The 7,347-nt window shown below is 39.9% G+C and overlaps 1 protein-coding gene across 1 annotated transcript in view; it reads right to left on the bottom strand.

Annotated features, from left to right (window-relative positions):
• TCF20 (transcription factor 20 (AR1)) overlaps nucleotides 1-7,347 on the bottom strand; it is a 39,254-nt gene that overhangs the window by 25,669 nt on the left and 6,238 nt on the right. The window lies entirely within an intron of this gene.

Genomic DNA, 7,347 nt, shown 5'->3' with positions numbered 1-7,347 from the left:
CCTCTTTCCCAACACTCTATTGTCAGTAAATCTATTTTTCTGCTTTCCTCACTCCACATGCTAGACAAACAGTAAAATATAAAACCACATGCAAGCAGAGACATAATGCCCATTCTTGGGAACAAACTAATGGCAAAGGAGCCTAGTAATAAAGATGCACAGAAATTACGTCCCTGTCTACCTTTCATCTTCTCTCTGCCCCCATACAAAAGGTCAATACTGGAGAAGTCTTTCTTCTTTTCCCACTGTCATCTTTATGTTTGACACCTCAGCTGAACTCTACTTCCTGCCATCTACAATCCACGATCACCAATATACTGTGCCAGTTTTACCTCATTTCTACTCAGGCAGAATACCAGGTAGCAATACTAATACATAGAGCTGCTTCGAGCTATGAAGTGCTGTAGCACTAGTCATTCACACGTCTAGGCCCCTACCTGAGGAAGGCAATGAACTGAGATACAACAGGGGCTCTTACCAGGTTCTCATCTATGTGGTGGCACACTCTGACGGAGGAGCAGTCATGACAGCACAGTGAGCTTCAGCAGCACAAGCAGATGGCAATGCCCTTCTGAGAAAACCAATTCTTAAGTTCCTTATTCAACCTGTCCTTCAGACTTTCTTCTCCACCCAAAATTTCACACTTCCTTATTTTTGTAACACTGCAGAAGAATATTAAAGGTGCAGCCATTTCTTGAGGAATGAAAACCAATGTTGAACTAATTGTTATTTCTTTCTTGAAGACAGTCCTTATTACACACTTCCAGCTCAGGTAACTAGGTGTTTGGACATAGTGCATCAATTAAAACCAAGAACTCAATCACTTTAAGGGTAATTGTAGAACGTGCCTTGAAATTCTGCGGCAATTTTCACTTGAGGGTTTAAAGTATACTAAAAGCCATTGCCAGAGATAAAAATAGGCAATGTTCTCAATACACCCCTTTATCAACCACTGCTAAGAGGCAGGTTTAAAATTCTTTACTAGTTTGTCTTATCTCACACTGAAAAGTTAACAAGCTCCAATTGTCCCTTCTTCCTACTCTGGAAATCCCTCCCTAATGTTACAGGTCTGGGTGTAGGAAACACAGGTTTTCCTTCCTGTGTTTGTCAGGCATGTGGCCTTTGAAGCAGCAGATTATTATTTCAGCTGAACCCTGACTTGATGCAGAACTTCACTTGAGGGACTTTCTGGAGGCCAGGGGTGGGGGGAATACATCAGGTTCTGCACATTTTTCTTCACTAAAAATGAATAAGATGTCAGCATTCACCTCCCAGCACTTAGAAACAGTAGCACTGGGGGGCCTAAAACACTTTCCAGTGCTGGTGTCACCTGGGCACAATTTTGTGTTATGGCTAACTTGATCTAACAGTTAGAATTGCCAGGGGAAAGGGCCCTCCCTGTCAAGACACAGCAAACATGGTTCAGAGAGTAAGTGAATTCAGATGGCTGATCTGGCACAAAGATCCCTGACCCCAAGCTAGTCTTCTGATAGATTAACCAGCTAAAAAGCAACCCACTGTGCGAATGCACTGTGTGAATACACAGTTGGTAGATCTAGCACAAGGGAAACAGTCAGAGCAAGCAGCTTGCAAAGAGGATAAAGTAGGATCACTCCTCTCGACAGCAACTCGCTCCTAGCCTGGCTTAGGGATAACAAAGCACACCTGTGCCAAATGAGACATTCAGAATAAACTGACACCTTGAGACTCATGGTGCTACACTACTCAGGTTTCTGGAGATAGGAACTGTTGTGCTTTGTTTTGCCAGAGATAGCAAACCTTCCACAATTTTCTCAGTTCATACTGATTCCCTAGCTTAAGCATTTGATTAGCCACACAGTTAGGAACCTTTTAAAAGCAATTACTTACAGCACATAGGAGCATTTTTGTCAGACTTCGATTTCCCAAATCTGAGAATATAAATAGCTTAATTCCTAGTGATCCCTCCAGGCACCTTTCTTTACCCAATTTATAGCTAGGGTGCAGAATGGTAGAGGTAAACAAAATAAAATAATTCTATGAAAGCAACAGAGTAAACAAAATATTACAGATAGGCAATCCTGACTTCCTCTATGGTATAGATTTCCACAGATAAGACACTCTGCAAGATCAACTAGCGGGAGTCTTAAGTGGTCACAGACAATTTTTCTGTGCAAAACCAGTTGTTTTCCATGAAATCTGGAGAGCATATGTAAACCTGCCTCCAGCCCTACAAACTAACAAAGCCACGCTCAACATGAGCCAGAAGGCTGTCACTGCTTAACAGTAATGAAAAAATCAAATATCTAAGCATAAATTTGCAAAGAAACAGACATGCATTTAGGTTCTGAACTTCTGTGAGCCCATATGTAGCTTTTAAGAACCTCCTCCAAAGTCAGTGTGACCTCCTAAAAAGGCTTGTTAACAGTCCTAAAGCAGGCAGATTTCTCCTCTTCAAGTAAGCAGCAGGCTTTGAAAGTTAATCCATAAAGAGCTGGACACACAAAATTCCAGACTGGTGAGAGAAAGCCCAGAATCTCCTTCCATTATACTGTAGATGATGGGCAGATTTTACCCTTCACCACTTGTTACTCTGAAGTTCTCCTGACTGAAACCCAAGATGATCCTTTCAATAAGAAGCAACAAAGGAAACAGGTTCCAAGGACTTCTTTCCATGTATAAGGATTAAAAGATTTCTCAAGCTGGGAATGAAGCAGAGTTTGATGAGAAAAACATGAAATTCTTTAGACCTTTTAAAAGAGATCTTTAAACAGAAGACAAGTTTTCCTTTCACAGAGCACTGTCAGCAGAAACAAGAGCTAGATTTACCTTCATCAAAGGCAATTCTTGGGGGGGTGGGGGCAGGAACTAAACAAACAAAACAAAAAAACAAAATAGAAATAATACCTGTGCTAGCCCAGAGCCTCTGCCTTAGAAAAGTGTTTTATAAAAAAAAAAAAAAAGTGCTTTATAAATAAAATTTCCAAGAAACAGCATACCACCACCTAGTAAACATCTTTTTAGAAAGCAATAGAACTCTCTTCTCAGATTCTGCAACTCAGCCTAACACAAGAATGTTCTCAGCACTGTTTTCTCTCCACTTACAGCTTCTTAAATTTAATATCGAGAATAAAGACCATCAATTCTTTTTAGCATTAAATATGCTGACAGCTACCAAAGTGACTTCATAATTTTGCCAATTTCAAAGGTAACCAAGATTTCATCTTGAATGAAAATTAGTTTCTCATGAATAGGAAAACGATTAGAAGATAAACAAGGTAGGAAACTGTTTCCTTAAAGGTATTTATAGCAAACTGCATGCAGCTGTTAAGTTTTCCAAATCTAAAAATGCGAAGAAATGGGTGACATTACTGTAAGAAGGGACACCAAAAAATTTCCAGAGGAAGGATATATTTTCCAACCTGCTGCAATACCTGCTGTAAGATTCTTAGTATCATAAGGTAAAGATCTTATCCCAAATCACTTATAATCTACTTTACCTAGTTCAAAACATGGTGTCTGGCCCCCTTCAATACTTCAAAGAAAGCATTCTATGGGCAACAGGACCATCCAGCACGAGGGAGATGGCATTTTTTCAGTTCAAGATTTCATTAGCCTTGGAACCAAAAACATCTAACTGCAAAAAGGCCAGTTTGCACCCTTAACTATGGTTTAACCAGCAGTTTAAGAGAGAAAGACAGACTACTTGACAGGTAGGTCCATCTGCTGGGGTACCTAATTTGAACCTCAAAATAAGGAAAAGGATCAAGCAATTCTGCATGTGAAGCAGCCTCATTAATCTGATCAGCTATTCATGTTCTCAGAACGAAGAAGCTTTCTAGAGCAGCCAGAGCAAGATGAGCATCTTTCTGCATTTAACAAAGGCAGATTCTGGCAGTCTGGAAGCCAGCTAGATTGCCACTTAGAAGATAATACATTCACACCATTTTCAGTCTAGGGTGAAATCAAACTTCAAGGAAAGCTCAAAACTTCGGAGAGTCACTTCACAGTTTGATAAAGATTTTTAAGAGAATACCTTCTCATCTCAAATTCTTCTAGAGCATCTGGTACAAGTCAATCTTTGAGAAACCTCACATACATTCTGAGCCTTACTTCAGATTGACTATGGGGCTGTTCTCAAGAAAACTGCAGTAAGACACAGACATCTACTCATATAAGCAACAGAAAACTTAATTTATCTAAGAAAAATGCCTCAAATTCCTTCACAATTCTGGAAGGCAACTGAGAAACACCGGTGTTTGGGGGAAAAAAAAAATCTATATAGGTTTCCATGGGAGAAAAAACAGGTGGGTTTGCGCGAAAAGAAGAAACACAGGGCAGGTTATTTACACCATCACCTTTACATCATGGTTTGATGGTTTATAACCTTTGATCATAAGTTTAAGTTTACTGTTTCTATACAAGGATGCTGCATTTGCAACAATAAGAGCTAGATCTCTAAAGGAAATATTTCAGCTCACCTAATGGTATGGATTCAGTTTAAATTTGGTGTGCGTTTACCTTTTGTGGGTATTACAGTTTACACAGATTTTTGATTATGGCAATATTTAACGTGCACAGAATGCATTACACACATGAATTATTCACTTCCAGGCTCATGACCCTTCATATGCCATAAAGTAATGTCTTTCCTTACCCTACACCAAATCTAAGAGACCTACTAGATTCCTATATGCTTGCACACACATCTGTCTGCTCTCTCCTGCTAGCAAGCAGCTACACGGCTTGCATGTCTGCTTTTCCAGGACACTAACACTGATGAACTGCATGTCACAGGGAACAAAAAGAAAATGCACTTGCAAAGCAAGGAAGAGGTAAAGGAAGAGCATACGCAAAAAGTATAAGAAATCAGCTGTCTGAGCCAGAAGGCTATCCTCAGGCAGCGGGGCAAAAGAGTCTGGTTCAACAGAGCCTTTCCACTGCCTGGGGATGGCTTCTGGCAGGTACACCCTGATGTGTTGCACGTAACCCTCTCCTAACTGAAGGGAGGCGGACATACTGGTTCCAGAGAAGAATACCACACTACAATTTGCTACAATAGGATAAAAAGGTTAAGGAAAAAACAATGCTAGGAAAAAACCTATTCCATTATTTGTGATAAAGGTGACAGAGAAAGATGGACTACTCTTATGGATGTAATGCAGAAGAGCCCAGCATTCAGCTAGGACACCGGTTACCGTGTTTATATAAGACATAACAAAACAATGCACAAGCAAGAAAACAGTCCCTGCCTCTAGAAGTTCAGAGTCTTATAACTAGATTAAAAACAGACACAGACAAAACAATTACTTCTCATACACAGAAAGTAAATAAAGTATTTCTTACAGGGAGGATTAGGAAAAAAATTTAAAATCAAACTAAAAGACTGTGAATCTGAGTGACAAGAAAATCAGAACAAGATGGCAGACAATGGATTAAGGATGATGTAGATTAAAAGCCACATTTTGAAGTGAGAGTCTGAGAAATCACCATAAATTCAAGAAAAATTTTTAAGTTTTTGACAGAAAAACATGATTCTGGAGCAAAAAGGAAGCTCTGCAAGACTCTAGAAAAAAGTGACTGGGTTACCAAAAGGTATCCAAAGGCATAGTATGCCAGGATAAAAGGAAGAAAAGCACAAGCAGTGCTTCAGTGAACCCCACACAAAAAGCTGGGTGTAATGAACAACAGCCTCTGCAAAAAATAGTGGAAAGAAAGGAGGTAATCAAAAAGAGGACACAGACAGGAAACAAAGGTGGAATACTTCAAGAGCAGCACAGGTGATAGTGACAAATGTAGCTGACAGGGAAAGGAAAATGAAGTGCTGGATCTGAACCTTAGCTAGGAAGGGATCATCGTAAACACTGATTATAATTGTAGTAGAGCACAATTGAAGCTGCAGTGGCGGACAAGAGCCCCAGACAATGCACTCAAAGAATTTTGAGATGAAAAATGGGAAAGGAAATTAAGAGGTAGCTGCAAAGGCAAGAGGCCACAGCCAGTTTGTACGCTTCTTTTTAAAAAAAATGGGAAACACTCGTGTCTACAGGTACCATGAAGGAAAAGAAAAGCTAGGAGTTGAGCAAGTGATTAAAGGAAAGAGGCAGAGAGAAAGGACACAAGGTTCAAGGGAGATAAGGCGATGTTCTTGTGTGGTGACGTAAGGGCAGACGAAAGGGTTAAGAACAGGAGGAAAAAAATTTCTATTTGTGGCAAAGAAATGATCATAACATTTGGAACAAAGTGATCAAGGGTAGGCCAAAATGTATTCAGTCAGAAAGTCATCGAGATCCCATGCAGAGAAAGGACTAGATGTGAAACAACATGCAAAACCCATATAAAAATGTTGTGGATAATTGCCTACTATTTGTCAAGTTTAATTAGAGCCTATGAGTGTAGCATGTTTATGCCGGGCATGCCCCCTTTGCTGGTACAGGAACACAAAAAGGATTGCTGGATGACAACTCAAGTGGCTCAAGAAGTTGCAGAGAAGGCACTTGGTTACTGGGAGAACAAGGATCATAAATGAGAGACACACCCTGAAAACAGGAAAAAGGGAAAATCAGGCTGGAGCAATCCAAATTCAAAATACTGGTAAACTACAAGCCACGTGAAAGCACAGCCACATTGCAAGTAAAAGCCAAATGGCAGTGGAGATCCTGAAAGAAATCTTGCAATTATCAGAGATAAGAAATTCACCATCAGAAGCGGCATGAAGGCATGGCTCAATGAAAACCAAATGAAATTAACTGACTTTGTTTAATGAGAGGCTAGAAACAAGAATGCAGGCCAAATCAAGTTGTGACAAAGAAGAGAAAAGCTCATGGGGAGGAAATGAGCACACTGTATGAAACAACACAGAGGGAAGATAAAAACCGTATCCCAACACTGTTCAGAAAAGGAAGACTTTGAAAGCAACAGGAAAAAGTAGTCTAGTGCCTCTTCAATGGTCTGGCCCAGGACAGAAAGCATAATGCAAAAGTGACGATAAATAAATGGATGCAGCATACTTATGATGGCCTAAAAAGCTAAATAACTGTGGTTTTAACGTGTCAGCTTCTGTGTCAGAAAATCAAGAACAGCAAGTACCTCCATCCACAACCAGATGGTTGTGAATAAAGTTCTCCCTTTGTCCCTGCTTTACTTTCACATATTTCTTCTCACTTGTTGTATACTCACACTTTGGAGAAAGTCTGTATCAGTATGATTTGTGGTATAATTCATATTGCATTCATCAGTACTAAACCCATCCACACTTAACTTAAAAGCTTAGACCTCTGTGTGATCCTACACTATCCACCTTATTTTGTAAAGACAGCAAATTCTCATACAGTTGTGTAATATGTATTACAGTCACAGAACAAGGTG

This window comes from Pterocles gutturalis, unplaced genomic scaffold (genome assembly GCF_000699245.1).
Source record: "Pterocles gutturalis isolate BGI_N339 unplaced genomic scaffold, ASM69924v1 scaffold26731, whole genome shotgun sequence".
Classification (NCBI taxonomy): domain Eukaryota; kingdom Metazoa; phylum Chordata; class Aves; order Pterocliformes; family Pteroclidae; genus Pterocles; species Pterocles gutturalis.
Note: the sequence above shows the minus strand (reverse complement) of the source record. Positions and strands in the feature narration are given on the sequence as shown.